The following is a 16,750-nucleotide window of genomic DNA, read 5'->3' as shown; positions in this document are numbered from 1 at the left end:
GTCTAGCCTTATGCCAGTACCATGCTTAATTACTTAATTCATGTAGCTTTGTGGTAAACTTTGAAATCAAGACGTGAGTTCTCCATTTTTGTTCTTTTTCAAGATTGTTTTGGTTATTTGGCGTCCCTTGAAATTCCATTTGAATGTTAGGATCAGCTTTTCCATTTCTGTAAAAAATGGCATTGAGATTTTTTATAGGGATTGTAGTGAATATTTAGATTGCTCTGGGAAGTATTGCCATCTTAATGATACTGAGTCTTCTCATTGATGAACATGGAATGTATTTCCATTTATTTCAGTTTTCTTCAATTTCTTTCAGTATTGTTTGTGGCTTTTACTGTAAAGTCTGGTACCTCTTTGGTTAAATTTATTCCTAAGTATTGTATTCTTTTTGATGCTAAGTATTTTATTCTTTTTGATGCTATTATAGATGGAATTGTTTTCTTAATTTCCTTTTTGGATTGTTCACTACTAATTATAGAAATACAGATGACTTTTGTGTATTGATCTTGCATCATTCAACTTTTGCTGAACTTGTTTATTAGCTGAAACAGTATTTTTGTGGATCTTATTCTGTATATAAGATCATGTCATCTGTGAATAGAGCTAGTTTTGCTTCTTCCTTTCCAAGGATGGATGCTTTTCTTTTTTTTTTCTTGCCTGATTGCTCTGGCTAGAACTTCCAGTACAGTGTTGACTAGAAGTGACAAGAGTGAGTGTCCTTCCTGCTCTTTAAAGGGAAAGCTTTCAGGCCATCACCATTGAGTGTGATTTTAGCTGTGGGTTTTCCATAAATGCCCTTTATCAAGTTGAGGAAGTTCCCTCCTATTTCTTATTTGTTGAATGCTTCTCTCATGAGAGGTTTGGGGTTTGTCAGATGCTTTTTCTGCATCAGTTGAGTTAATCATGTGGTTATCCTTCATTCTATTAGTATGGTGTATTACACTGATTTTCCTGTAATAAACCACCATTGCATTTGACCATTAAAATCTGAATCTCTGAGTCCATCAATTGAATAGGGATTCAAAATAAAGGTTTCATATCTTATTTTTTTAAGTTTTTCACTATTTCTTGAGGAAATCTAGATACATCCTAAATGTCAATAAAAGAGATTTGTTTTCCTCTCCTTCCTCTTGTGAGTGTCAAAGACTGATAGAATAATGTAGGGGAGAGATAGTCGGCCACAAGATGTTAGAACTGTATGTTACAGGGGTACAATAATAAATCAGTACTGATGGGCAAATATCCAGCCAGTGAAACAAAATGTAAAGTGTAGGAACAGATCAAGTACCGAAAGTACTGAGTATGTAAAATTACAGTATACAAATTAGGGTTTGACAAAAGGATTCCTGTTTTGTTTTACCTGTCTGTTTGTGTTCCAGTACTGTGATAATATTATTAAATATTTTCTAAAACATGGTTTTTAGAGACTATCTCACTCATATAATACCTCTTATTAATGGATGGGAAAGAATTAGTATTGAAAAGATGTAATTCTCCCCAAATTAGTTTGTTCATTGTTAATGAAAATTCAGGTAAAAGCCCAGTGAGGACCCCTCTCCCAATTTGATGTTGATTCACAAGATTAGCCTGTAAAATCTTTTTTTTTTTTTAATGAAAGCTTCTTTATTTATTTATTTATTTATTTTTGGCTGTGTTGGTTCTTCGTTTCTGTGCGAGGGCTTTCTCTAGTTGTGGCAAGCGGGGACCACTCTTCATCGCGGTGTGCGGGCCTCTCAGTGTCGCGGCCTCTCTTGTTGTGGAGCACAGGCTCCAGACGCGCAGGCTCAGTAGTTGTGGCTCACGGGCCCAGTTGCTCCGCGGTATTTGGGATCTTCCCAACTCAGGGCTCAAACCCGTGTCCCCTGCATTGGCAGGCAGATTGTCAACCACTGCGCCACCAGGGAAGCCCTAGCCTGTAAAATCTTGATGGTTAAAAAATAAATTATCAGACGCATGATATGAGACATCAACCCATCTTATATATTTCTGTGCATTATTTCTATAGTTTCAGTGGAAAAAATCATAGTAATTAAACATTTAATAATTAAAATTATGATTCTGGCACAAGAGAAGATTACATGAGTCATGGAAAGATTTAAGAGCCCAACTTCTCATGTTATATATATAAAAATTTAGTGGTTGAGGGACATCCCTGGTGGCACAGTGGTTGGGAATCCGCCTGCCAATGCAGGGGACATGGGTTCGAGCCCTGGTCCGGGAAGATCCCACATGCTGCAGAGCAGCTAGGCCAGGGCGCCACAACTACAGCAGCCTGGGCGCCTAGAGCACGTGCTCTGCAGCAAGAGAGGCCACTGCAGTGAGGGGCCTGCACACCGCAATGAGGAATGGCCCCCACTCGCCGCAGCTAGGGAGAGCCCGTGTGCAGCAACGAACACCCAACGCAGCCAAAAGTGATAAATGAATAAATAAATAAATAAATTAATTAATTAAAAAAAATTTAGTGGTTGATAATCACTGTATTTTAATTCAGCTGTGAAACTTATTACATACATATCATAAAGGGGTAAATCAATTAAACACTAGGGGGAAAAAATCTGTACATATGTTCAGCCTCCCAATGTATAAACCAAAAAATTTATGAAATAATTAGAAGAACATATAGATAAATATGCATCTAAACCTTAGATGGGAAAGGACTTTCTTATAAGCTGGAAAACAAAGGGGAAAAAAAAAGATTAAAAAACATATTAATGAAAACTTTTTCTGGATTAAAAAAATGAATCTAAATTGGAATAGTGCCTCTGAGGGAAGAATATTTACAATATTTCCCTAGGAGTTTTTATGTATAATCAGACCAGTATTTAACAGATAGATTACATGTCTATACTCATAGTGTCTTAACAGTTCCTTCTTTAAAAATTGGCATTGTGCTGTGTATATTACTGAGTTAAATTGAATCATTTTAGAGCATCTAAAGTACAGTTAATTTTCATTATTCATGGTAGTTATGTTCTATAAAGTGTGTGTGTATATGTGTGTATGTGTGAGTGTGTGTGTGTGTGTGTGTGTATATATATATATATATATATATATATATATATATATATATATATATATATATATTTATGTTCTATAAACCTGCTGCAAATACTGAATTACCAAATACTGAACTTTTGCTCCTAGGGCAAATACAGAGTTAGTTTTCTGCAACCCTCTAGTCACCACGTTTTCATCAGTTACTCAATACATAACCGTGTTTTATATGTGTTTCTGGGTAAAGACACCTTATTTAGTGTACATCGTTGACGTAGCCATATTGAACTCACAGCCGGCAGTGCTCTAACTCCGGCCTGAGTGCAGTTTATGTGACACACGCATGTTTTCCGTAAGGCGCATCACAGCCTTCTTGCGCTGAGGCCCTCTGGGCCGAACTTCAGCGCTGTGCTTGGGGGCCGTTGTGAACAACAGAATCACAACGAAAAGCACAAAATGCGAAAAATGTGGCAGTAAACAGAATGTGAGAAGGACACTTGTTTGCAGTATAAATAAGCTGAAGCAGTAGCCTGTTACCTCAGCTGGGAAGGTGCATTTCAGGTGACTCAAAGTTTTTCACCACCCTGCACATATGCCCTAAGTATTGATTTGGAGGTTACAAATAAATTTTAGCAAGTAGGCAGATTCACAAATACGAATTTTATGAATTTTCAGTATTTTAAAGTTGTGTTTATTTACCACTTAGGTTAAGTTAAAATACAGATATAAAGCAAGGATCTTTCTGGAGGAAAGCCTTTCGTTTGGAGTCCTGGGGGAGCACGGCCGAGGAGTCACTGAACATTTTGGAATCGATGTAAGCTCTGCTTTTTTGGAACATTCCTTCATATAGTAACCATGCAGTTCCATCCTGCTGGGCAGGTTTCATGGGCACAAGACAGTGTTCCTCATCGATGTGCAGGGTGCAGCTTTGGTGTCTGTCACTTCACTGAGCCCACAGAGGATTGGGTCAGCCAGACCAGGGTCCCCATCTTCCCTTGGAACTCAGTGGCTAATCATAGAATTTGTGTTCTGTTTACACGGTAACATTTGATCCCAGCTTTCAGTGTTTCTTCTCTAGAAACAGTTAAATTTGCCTTCCATTTTTTCTTTAAAATCAGTAAGAATTCTCTAAGTTGTCCTTTAGAAAGTATCATAGCAGTGAAAAGATGTTCTTTCTAATATTTAAAATTCTGTATTGTTATTTGTGTGTATGGGGGTGATTTATATATATATATATATTAGAAATACCACCAGCATGGATTCACAAAGCCGCTCAAGGTCCCAGACAACTGGAGTGAGTTTTTTATGTTTTCTCTTGCTGAAAGGAAATGAGCCTCAACTAGCCCTACTCTTAGTGGGTTTTGCTCCTAGAGCCTCGGAGAGGAACAGTGTGGGCCCATCTGCAGAACCTGTCCTCACCGACCACTGTGTAACCTGCCCTTACCCACCGCTGTGTGGTTGATGTGAAGGAAGGTTTTCTCCAAATCTTGTGCATAAAAGTTTTGCAGCTTGTGTTAAAATGTTGAACTATAAAATATAAACTCACCTTAGATTATTTGCATCCCTCTACCCATACAGACCTAGAGAAAAATGTAGAGCAGAATGACTATCACACCAAGTTGACTGAAGCATACTCTTCAAAGACAAACTGACATTTGGCAATGAAATGCACTGAAGAATTTAAGATAAATGGAAATTAATTCAAGTAAAATTTACACCAGAGCAATTTTTAAGGCATGAAAATTTTAAAGAAGGAAAAAGCACTATCTAATTTCACTGTTCTCGTTTTCTCACTGCTTCCAGCAGTTGTCTCAGAGGTAGTATTTATAATGGCTTGAGTAAGAGTGCAGAATGTATGGACCTTATTTGGACCCTAATTCAAACAAATACTGTGAAAAACAGGCTTTGTGAGACAGAGATACTTGAACACTCAGTATTTGATATTAAGAAATTTTTCATTTTTTAAGTGTGGTAATGTTTTTGAAAGAGGGCATATCTTTTAGAAATGCACACTGAAATATTTATAGATGAAAACATGTAAGGTCTGAGATTTGCTCCAAAGAGATGAAGAGGGCAGTAGGGGGCTTATACGTGGAACAGGATTGTCCGTAAGTTGATAATTATTGAATCTGGTGATGGGGATTCTTTATACTTTTGTATATGTTTGAAATTTTTCATAATGAAAGGTTAAAAAAAAAGAAGAAGAGTGCGCAGGTTTCCTTGTTGGATCTGTGGAACACTTGGAAAAACACCAGATGTGATCTGACCAGTCATTATTATGGCCATCAGTGAGTAATTACAGAATGGCTACTGTATGCAGGATGGAACTTGGTGCTGGGGGCTGGAGCAGACGGTGAGGACCAAAGGAGTGCTGAGCCGTTGAGAAGGTCGTGGGTACTCAGGAGCCCAGTGGGCACATTAGGTTCATCCACTGCCCAGTTGGTCCACTTTGGTCAGAGCCCATGATGGCCCATTGCCATCATGTTTGGATAAATTGATTTCATTTTTGAAAAGGTGGAAAAGGTAAATGGAATGTAGTACTTGTTCCAAAGTGCTCAAAACCCTGATAGATTTCTTTTTATTTCTCTCAAGTACCTTCTATGGAGAAGGACAGCTGAGACCACTGTTTTAGCAAGGAAATGATCTTATCTTGTACCTCTGAATATGTTTAGTATCAAACAACTTTAGATTTCATCTTTTATCTAGCTCTTCCACTGTGAATAAATTGTCGATGAATGATGGAATGGCAAAAACGTATAAAGTGAGACATCTTCAGAGGTGGGCTATGAAACATCGGTCCTTTTAACAATTGATTTTGTATGACTTACCCTTTATTTTCAAGGAGGTAGTTTGAATCCAGATGTTGACATTAGTGCTGAAATTTTGTCTCTAGGATTGACATTGGCCTTTTTTTTTCCCCCTCCTTTTCTTTAAATTGAGAAATAACTCCCACTGTCCCTCTTTTCTGACAGATTGATGATATTGATCTTATCAGTGCCAACATGGAGAATTCACTTGCTTCTATTGGGGGTTTCTGCTGTGGCAGGTCTTTCGTAATTGACCATCAGGTGGGTTCTTTTTAAAAACAAAAGCAAAAACTGAAACCCGTTGCTCCACTGGTCAACTAAAAATGTAACCGCTATTACAAAATTTCATTCTAACTTAGTTTTTCACACAATTTTTATTTAGAAGTAGATTTGTTAAAGAATCATTCAAAATATTTACATTTAGGGCTTCCCTGGTGGCGCAGTGGTTGAGAATCTGCCTGCTAATGCAGGGGACACGGGTTCGAGCCCTGGCCTGGGAAGATCCCACATGCCGCGGAGCGGCTGGGCCCGTGAGCCACAACTGCTGAGCCTGCGCGTCTGGAGCCTGTGCTCCGCAACGAGAGAGGCCCGCGCATCGCGATGAAGAGTGGCCCCCGCTTGCCGCAACTGGAGAAAGCCCTCGCACAGAAACGAAGACCCAACACAGCCAAAATCAATCAATCAATCAATCAATCAAACATACGCATCTGATTCAAGATCCTCATTAAAAAAAAAAAAAAAAAAAAAAAGATCATTTAAAATATTTCTAAGAACCTCAGGAGAGTCAGGCTGCACAGACAACCTACATCAATGTTTTAAAAAAAAAAAAAAAAAAAAAATATTTACATTTAGAAATTATCTCCCTTTCTAAAAAAGTTTTGGTTTTGTTACATAACTTCTGTACATGCCTGGGTCTTAGCACCTCACCATTTGTACGTGCTATTTGGTAGGGAGTGCAGAGATTTGGTGCCTTTAGATTTTTTAGCCAAAGAAAAACAGAGCCAAAAATAGTGTTTATGTTTTATAACTTGTTTGTTTCTTCTCAGCGACTTTCCGGCCAGGGATACTGCTTTTCAGCTTCATTACCTCCCCTCTTAGCTGCTGCTGCAGTTGAGGCCCTCAACATCATGGAAGAAAATCCAGGTATAACCTTTAAACCCAGGAAATCAAAGCTATTTCAAGTCATGTTAGCCATGCTGCTGGTTTGCCTTTTTGGAGAAATTAGCTGGAGGAAATGATTTCCCAGACAAAGCTCTGGCTCTGAATTACATTATCTGGCAATTTATGGGAAAAATGATGGTGAAGAAGTTGTCCCTGCCTCAGGGTTTCCGGGTTAGAGCTTCTCTCATGTTTCTGGAGATGAAGCCAGAGCCAAAGCAAAGCTCGCTCCCTTGGTGGGCAGAGATGCCAGAAAAAGGAGGGACTAGCTCTGGGCCAGTCATCATTTAGTTTATCGGGTTTTTTTGAGAAATTAGCTGAAGTATGCTAATTTTTGGTACTTATAATTTTATAACTGTTGTCTAGTTTTCCCCATCAGCCTTTGATTCATGAGTTGGTGCTGAGGCCATACAGGTTTACCAACTATTAAAGCTTGCTTAATGGGCAGTCGACTCAATTTAAAATGTGGTTCTGGGCTGTGATAGTGCCTCCTCACCAAAGACTAAAAGGAAAATGGAAAAGCAGGCCTGGTATTTGTAATTTTAAATTTTATAAATTTCTAAAGATTCAGCATTGGTTTTAATTCAGAGAATCAGTAAAAGTGAGTGTTTCTGTGTGCACATTCATATACTTGTCAGATACCCTGCCACTCCTGTCTCCTCAGATCTTTCAGTTTGTGGATTTTCCTTAAAAGAAAGTGAAAATATCAAGAAGAGATCATAAACATGACTGCAGTGTCTATTTTTTTCCCAAATTGTTTAGGGTCCAGAAACATTTAATATATTTGTACCCTTTTGTTCTTGGCCAGATAATTTATAGTATCTTAATAAGAACAGAGCCATTGTTTTGTTGTGGAAAACTTCATCCCAGATTGTGCTGAAAGTTGGGTGAGCAGGTGCCAGCTAGTATATGCCACAGATGAAAGTTGGGGACCTTCAGAGGAGTTACTGGCTGTCTATTTGTGTGTTATTAGTGGGCAGAAGGATTTGCTGCATTTTAAATTGATGAAGTGGATCTTGAAAAACATTTTTAGATTAGTATATCCAGTCTTCCAAGTGTACTATCAAATGTATTTGTTTCCTTCAGGTATTTTTGCAGTGTTGAAGGAAAAGTGCAAACGAATTCATAAAGCTTTACAAGGGTGAGTTTTATATATTTTCAACCAACTCAAAAGTTTATCTGCACAACATTTAAACAACTTGTGAAAAATTTTGAGTGTCACCTCTTTGGTTTTCAGTGCATTTAATAGGCTTGAGTCAGTTTGTCTAAATCGCAACTAAGAAACCAAAAACACAATTCATTCAAATTTGTCTCTGTGTGTGAAACCAGAGCATCCATTTTGTCATTGTTTTAAAAAATCATAACTTTGTTTTTCTAAAAATGATACAAGCTCATTGGCAAAATATTACAGTAGTACAGAAGATAACAAAGATGAAAAGAAATAACAACATGCTGCCACCAGAAATAACCAGCATAAACACTGGAGAATTCCCACACATCTGTACGGGTAAAAGGATGTAATTAGATGACAGTGGGTTCATACTGTCCATGCTGCTTTTTAGAAAATTACTCATTTTTTTAAGTTACTTCAAGAAAAAGAAACAAGTGAAATCAAAGTGAACCTTACGAGTGTTCTGTCTACTTTTGTCTTAACTACACAAGAGTAGTTCTTTAAGATTCCTCTAGAATTGAGAAAAACATTGAGGCTAGTGACATCTTCAGGCAGATTTCTTATCTTACAGAAAATGATCTCACCTTGCCTGTGGTTTCTTTTTGCCTTTCCAAGTTGAAACCTGCCTTCTCAGTCGTGGAAGTCCTATCCCTATTGCCAGATATGGAAACTAGAAACTTTTCTAAAAAGGACAGTTAATAAATAAGCGGGTCACAGATGTTCCAGATAAAGTAGGGGGAGAAATAATTGAAGTCTGGGTCTGACTTATGATCCTAACAAAAGTTCTTGCATGATTTGTGGTAGAGAGATATTATTGTTTCCAGTTACATTAGCTTATGAAATCTTAATAAACCAGCTCAGCCTAGCACATTGGAGTCACTGTCAATTCATGAACACCTACCTCAGGTGCCCTTTATTCTATGAGTGTTAATGTGTTTATTTTTTAAGTCCAGTCCTCTACTTTTCCCAGCTCTCTCTCACTTTTTCTTCTCTCCAAAATCCCTAACCCTCTGTCTCACTCCACCCGCTTTTAGCTGACAGCCTTGCCTCATGCTGTCACTTGGGAACTCCCTCATTTTCCCTCACAAACCTGTACACCTGCGGGTATCCGAACCAGTCTTCCCTCGTGTTATAGCCAAAGAAACGTTCCTCCATCCATCACAGCTCTCCTTTCTTAAGGACCGAGTGCCTTTGGTTGTGTCCTCTCCTTTCTCTTCAGTCTCTCCCCTTTCCTGAGTCATTTGATTAGCATTCAAGTACACTCTGCCCTATCTTGTCTTAAATTCTTCTTTCCCGTGACCCCATACTCCCCTCTAGCAACTAGCCCATTGCTCTGCTTCTCTTTGTAGCCAGTCTTTTTCCAGAGTTGTTTATGCCCTCTCCACATCCTCACCTCTCATGTACACTTGAAACTACTGAAACCCACCTCTGCTCCTGCACTTTACTCAGAGTGTTCCTGTGACTACCGAGGGATGACTGTATTTTCTGATGTTAAAACATCCTTGCATTCCTGAGTAAACCCCTCCTTGATTACAGTATATTTTTCTGCACTGTTAGTTAGGATTTTGAATTTTTATATCCATATTTATAATTTAAATGAGCCTATAATCTTTTGTTACAACAACCTAACATAACCTAGAAATCAATGTTGTGGTAGCCTCAATAAAGTATTGAGCAGTTTTTCCACTTCCCTGCATTATGAAGCCATTGTATAAGACCAGGCTTGATTATTTGTTTCTTCAAAGTTGAGCAGGACTCCTCTGTAAGACTCTCTAGACTTGGGGCCTTTGGGCTGGGTGTAGTCTGTGATTCTCTCTCTTGTGTCTGTATTATTTCCCCTTTTTATTTTCTGTTTCTGTCGTTTTCATTCTTACGATAATCTTTCCAGGATTTTGCCCAGCACGTTTTTTTAAGTTTGGTTTTGTTTTTTACTCATATTTTGTTTTCTTTGATTGATTTTTTTCCCTTATTTTTCTGCTTCCTTGTTTCATTGAATTGTGTTTTTTTACTCTTTTTTAGCTTTTTACATTTAGGTTATTGGTGTTATTATTTTCCAATAAATAGCTTAAAGATAAACATTTCAAAGCAGTAAGTATTTTCAGTGTTCAGTTCTAAGTAATTTTTTTTGGTCTCCTCTAATCAGTGATTTGCTTCTCTCATCTCTGAGGTTGCATTTGGGAGAGGAAGTCAGCGGCCTATGCTACTTTGGGTCCTTGCTGGAATCTTGAAAAGCCCCTAAATTCTAACAGATAATTATTCATGTCCAGCGCTTTCCCCACACTAAGCACATGATGGAGACCATGTCTGAATTGTTGATTGTTCTATCCCTAGGACCTAGACTAGTGTTTAGTATTTCCATTTGGTAAAATGGGTAAAGTAATATGGTAAATAATGTGCTCTCCAGAAAAATTTTTTTAAGTATAACAGGCTCTGAAATACAGCTTCTAACTTTCTGAACTCAAGTTATAATTCTCTGTCTGTTTGGTTTTAGTTAAACTTTAATGCGACATTCAGCATCCAGGCAGCCAGAAAGAGAGCATTTTGTTTCATTCCTTCTCTCACCAACTTGCTCCACCTAACATGTGAGATGAGCCCATTTGATCGAATAGTAAGCTCAGTTGGGTTTGTAGGTGCCTTGTTTGTATCAGGGAAAATCCAGGCCATTTAATTCATGTGAAATGCAATTTGAAAAGTAATTTTTTAAGTTCTCCCTGAGAGTACATGACCTAAAACAATTAATACTTCTTTGTGTACAAGTTTAACACATTCAGAATTCACCTAGGAAATGGGTTTTGAAAGCATATTTCTTAGTTTCTACAGTAGTAAAACAACTGATCTATAAGGTTTCCCCATATTCCAGAAGCCCTAGAGTCTGAGATTCCATGATTCAAATCTGATTTATTGAGAGATCCTAGTGTGATGCATTATATTTAAAGAAAGTAGACACAAATTAATGATGTTCAAGGGTGGTGTGAAAGGCAGGTGAGCTTAGCTTCCTCACTTCATGTGATACTCGGCACAGGTAGTCATTCAGTAAAAGCTTGTTGAGTCCTAAACATATTTGAAGAATTGAGTATGCTAACAAGTGCTTTTTGTGCTCATTTCATTCTAAGGGAAAAGCAGATCTTTCCAGGTAAAGCAGACTAAATGAAAGCCATTTAAAATGTTTAGCCCAATTTCAAATAGACATGTATCACTATTTTTGTCCTAGGAGATAGGTCAGAAATCAAACCATACCTGGCTAAATTATATGGCCTACAGTTCTCATAACACTGCAATAATCATTTGAAAATACAGGCTTTCACCCCTAAAGAAATCTCTCTTCCTTCCTGAGAAACAGCAGATTTCTGTGCTGTTAATCCTAAGAGAGAAGAAAATCATCGTAATTCAAGAAAAATTTAAAATTAAACATGTACACAAGAAGACAGCTTTACAACCTAAATATATTGTTGGTGACCAAAATATAAAATTTTAGTGTCAGACATCATCCCTGAAGTTTATAAAAGACAAGATACAAACTAAAGATTTAGCAAATAAGGAAGCAGCATTAACAATTATAATATGTTATCCATGGAGGAAACAGAAGTAATAGAAAATGATGGTGCAGACACTTCCCTAAAGTGGGTGATGAGGGAGGCCCTCAGAGGAGTGACCCTGGACCTGGGACCGGGCGTGTCTGGCGCTAGCCGTGCAAGAACAGGAGAGAGCAGGTGAGGAGAGGAAGCGACAGGGCAGAGGCCCAGGGCTGAGTGGGCCTGCAAGGGGCCCCTTGAGGAGGGGGTGGCCCCAGCCAAGGTGGGTGAGGCATGTAGACCGTCTGGTGGGAGGCTGGGGATGACGCACGTGTTCTCTGTGAAATGTGAGCCGGAGGGTCCTGCGGGACCGGGAATCCTCTTCCCCGCCGTGCTGCAGGGTGTCCTAGACTAGGAAGCACTGCCCAGAGCGTGCGTTTTTACCTCCCTTTGTCAGATCTGGAATCCCACCACATGATGTTTCCCATGGAAGTCCCAAGTTTCTGTCACATTCATTAATGCAGACTTTGTAAAATTATTTATATGTGAGAAATCTGAGCTCGGAAGAGGATTTATGCTTGTGTGTGTGTTTCCCTTCCTCAGCATTTCTGGATTAAAAGTGGTGGGTGAGTCCATTTCTCCAGCATTTCACCTCCAGCTGGAAGAGAGCACTGGGTGTCGAGAAAGAGACGTTAAACTACTTCAGGAAATAGTAACTCAAGTGAGTATCCAGTTATTCGGGCGAATCTCTTCATACCCTTCTACCCTGAACCCAAGGAATTTTTAAGGTCATTTTTAAGAATGCTCTCTTTGCCCTAAGAGATTGGGTACAACAGAAGTTGTGGTTATCCCTCTGGTGACATGGACTTGTTCTGATGCCCAGCCTTCCTGACGTCTGTCCCTGCCCAGTGGAGTCTGTAGCACGTCTCTACTGACAGGCTGCAGGTTATTCCATTGGGTCAATTTTCAGCTCACATTGAAGTTGTGTTCTTTGCCACATTGTATTAAAATACGCTTTGCTTCCACTCTGAATAATTAGTCTTCCAGAAAACCCAGTTGCTTCCTATTTACAAAGCCAGGCTTTCGCACATGTAGGTGGGGATGGCATTCTGTATGGTGATGGCGCACAACACCGGACAGCTGACTGTCTGGGGCTGAACACCCAGCATAGCTCAGAAACAGGTCGAAATAATCTTGTAAGCAAAAAGGAAGGAAGACGAGCCACTTCTTTACCATGCCTAACTTGGGAGCTTGATTTAAATGTCTGACTTCTGAAAGTCTTACTACTAAGTGTACCTTAGTTATTAACTAAGAAACGCATCACTAGGGAAGATCCCTTGGCCTTTACTGTTCAGTAGAGCTGCGTTCACCCAAGTCCTCTCTCCTCACTTTCCTCCTTCTGAAGAACGGTCAAGTGGCCCTGCAGCACTGAGCACCGAGGGTGGTGCTGCCTTGTACTTGAATCTGAAATACATGGCGTACGTATTTGAGAATGAAGACAGGCTTCACCCTGCTTCCCTGTCCTGCTTGTCCTGACGGTTCCTTTCAGAGGCTCCTTCCCCGAGTCCGTGCTGCCAGGCGTCAGGGTAGTGGTGCTGGTCAAGTCTGCCGTGTGCCCCTGCCCGGCTGTGGCACAGCAGGCAGTCACGTGGCTGCTCAGTGTGGAGACTGTGGTGCTAAGCCAGCCTCTGGCTTCACCGCTGGCTTCAGCTGACCTGTACCCGACGATGTGTGAACCACAGTACCTGCAGTCATTGATTCATGGAGAGCTTCTTGCAACTTGTGGATCATTGATTCGTGGAGAGCTTCTTGCAACTTGTGGCCTTCCAGAATCAGTTGTCCTAAAAAAACAAAATAAAACCAAACCCAGAATATGAGATTCCTAATTAAGGAAACGTGTCAGATTGTGAATGAACAGGCTGGAGTGGCTCTTGCCTTGCTGAGTGAGGAAAGGTCACAGATGTCTCCTCAGGTGCAGCTCTGCAGACTTGAAAAAAAACTCTTTAAAGGGGAAAAGCATCCCACAGACCTTTTTTACTGCCTCGGTGTTTTTATTGTCATATTACTTAAATGTATAAGCTATAAAAGGAAGTACAGCATCCTTTTAATTAGAGCTCCTGTACAAATGTAATACCAAAACAAATTTAGAAATTAAACATAAGCAGAACAGACAAGCCTAGTTAAGAGTCAAATTATGACATTACCTTCATGTGACAGCTGAGTTTGTTTTCTAACTGAGTTGCCGGGTGGTGTGACTGATGCTGACCGCCGCCAGAGCAGCCTTGTGAAGCTGCATGTCCTGTGTTGGAGTCTGTGGTGACGCCGTTATTATCCCAGAGCCTCCCCTCGAACCCCCTCAGGGTGCTTCTCTACACACTTTGTGTCACGGGACGTGGGCCTTCTCTAGGTGCCAGGGTGTCAGTTCCAGTCAGATCCACCTCAGTTCTTTTCTCACTGGGTAGCAACAGCTAAGGTCTTACTGCTGCTCTGTTCCAGAGGGAGACTCAGAAAGGGCATGTGAATCAAGTGACTCGATACTTCTCTTACATAGGTTATCCTCATAACAAAAAGAAAAAGTGAGTCTGGACAATTCACAGATCCCAAAATTACATCTGTGGGCTCCCACTGGATATTGGCTGTCTTCAGGAAATCACCTTGAGAGTTGAATGAGGAGAGAACAGGCTCTGGGGAAGGGAACAGAATACTATCTGGAAACTGCATTTGTAGGAAGGAGGAGGAAAACTCTTAGAGTTTCTTTGCATCATTGCAGCTTCCATCTTAATAAGTCTTTTGTCCTGTTCCTCTTTGCTTTTTCTTTTCAATATTTGAAAGAGAAAAAAGGATCGTGACACCGTAGTTCTTGTTTAAGGTTTGCAGAACTGAGCAGTTCTGCCAAATTTTTGTTGACTTGCTTGATAAAACAGTTTTTACAAACTGAGCTATGGTTTATACTGTTTCTTAATTAGACAGGACTAGAAACGGAGCCAGTCCAGATGTTTGCAGAAGGAGTTAACTTTTCCAAGTACACTTCCAGAATGTAGAATCAGCAAAAGACATTGCCTGCCGTTGTTTTCCATCTTTTCCTAGCAGAGGAAAACCTTGCCTCACAGCTTACAGAATGGCCCCTCTTCAGGCAAATACCTGCACTGCCACACGCTGGCAGTGATTGTTCTTTCCTTTACAGCACCCCTTGCTCTAGCTGGTTGTTCGTTTGTTTGTTTGTTTAAAAATACGATTCACGTTCCATAAAATTCACTCTTTAAAGTATACTGTTGAGTGGTTTTTAGTATCCTCACAGGGTTGTGCAGCCATCACTATCTGATTTCAAAACATTTCATCACCCCAAGGAAGAAACCCTTATAAACCATTACCCTCGTCTGACTTTATGCTTTATTTTGATAGTGATTATTTAATTTAAAAAAAAATGTTGGCAGGTAGCTGATGTATTGGAAAGCTGTGCAGAATGTGACACCAGACTCTTCTGTGCTTGGTAGCACTGTGTCCAAGTGTAGCACATGGGAATCAGAGGTGTTGTTGATATTTGACGTGTGAGCAATTCCTCTCTGAAATGATTCTGCTGGCGTTATTAAGTCCAGCTCTTGGTTAGCCTCCGGGGCTTTGTTGGTCCTGTTTCCCCTTGTCCTAACTCTGCTTTGCCTAAAGTGGTAATCACTAGTTACCTATGGCTGTTTAAATTAAGTCAGATTCAAAGTTCAGTGTTACAGTTGCACTAGCCATATCTCCAAGTGCCCGAGAGCCACGTGGGCCCCTGGCTGCCGTCGTGGACAGCACAGGATGGACACCTCCATCATTGCAGGAAGTCCTGTAGAGCAGTGCTCTCAAGATGATAAGATGATTCTGTGGTGTTTTGTTTTGTCTTTTAGCAGTTATAGTTGGAAAGGTGAATTAAAACTACTCTTGAGAGGAGCATTTCAGTGCACCTTCCTGTTTTAATGACCAGTGTCTGCAGTCCAGGCTGCAAATGTATTCCTTTTCCTCATACAGTGCATGGACAGAGGCATCGCGTTAACTCTGGCACGCTACCTGGAGAAAGAAGAGAAGTATCTCCCTCCTCCGAGGTTGGTAGACTTAAAATTATGACCTGAGTCATTGTTTTCTACTTTAAACTTTGTATGAAATGTATTATGTTTTGAAATTTTTTGAAAGACTGTCACAGGATAAGGAAGAATGTGTATTGTTAAAAGATAGAACATCACCTGTTTCTGTTCTTAAACGAGATGTTTTCCCATTTTAATTGAAAATCCCCTCAGGACTCTGTAATTAACTTAATGAAACATCTGCGATCCCAAGAACGACCTGGGACAGCCCAGGTTCGCATTGGCGACGACCTGCCACTGTGCTGCGGTAGCGTGTGCTGGGCCAGCTGTTTCCACCACCAGGATAGTCCTTACGGGGGGCGGGGGTGGCACAGTCTGGGGGGCGCTGCTCATCCCACCTCTGGCCCAAGTGCTGTGTGGTACTTCATCTGACAAACACGTATTAAGCACCCAAGGAAAAGCAAAGTGACAGTGGGGAAAACCTCTACAGAGGTTCAAGCGGCCCTCAGTGGGGAGGCACCTCGACTCATGATTTAAAATTGGCGTTCATTCAACACCTGATTCTGTCCCCTAAGCACTTAAACAGTGTAGTCCAAGAAGGTAGACACCCAGAGCTTGAGGGTTTCAGGGTCATGACACAGGTCAGGGAGGTCACAGAGGAGGAGGGCATGGTTAGATGGTTAGTTCTGGCCTGGGAGGGACTGAGGCTTCCTAGAGCAGGAGACGCTTAAGCCGAGCCTGCAGAATCAAGCGTATCAAACAAGCTGGGGTGGGCATCGGGCCTTCCAGCAGGGTCTGCAGTGGTGTGGAGACCTACAGGTGCATCTGGGGAGCCCAGAGCACGGGTTTGATGGAGAGGGAGCCTGGAGGAGTCTGGGAGAGACCCAGAGAGCACTCAGAGTCAGCGCTGTGCAGGCGTGGGGCCCTGGGCTGGGTTCGGGAAGGCTGTTCTGGCAGCAGCTCGAAAGCACCCTAAAGATCCTGCTCTCTCCGTTCCAATTACACCATCCAAAGTTGTGATCCTGTGTTTCATGAGGACGGGGGCCA

At 40.7% G+C, this 16,750-nt stretch overlaps 1 pseudogene; it reads left to right on the top strand.

Moving 5' to 3' along the window:
* Positions 1 to 16,750, top strand: part of LOC130708364 (serine palmitoyltransferase 1-like) — a 56,049-nt pseudogene that overhangs the window by 37,302 nt on the left and 1,997 nt on the right.

Source organism: Balaenoptera acutorostrata, chromosome 6 (genome assembly GCF_949987535.1).
Source record: "Balaenoptera acutorostrata chromosome 6, mBalAcu1.1, whole genome shotgun sequence".
Lineage (NCBI taxonomy): Eukaryota > Metazoa > Chordata > Mammalia > Artiodactyla > Balaenopteridae > Balaenoptera > Balaenoptera acutorostrata.
The sequence above is the reverse complement of the archived record's forward strand: the minus strand, read 5'-3'. Positions and strand labels throughout refer to the sequence as shown.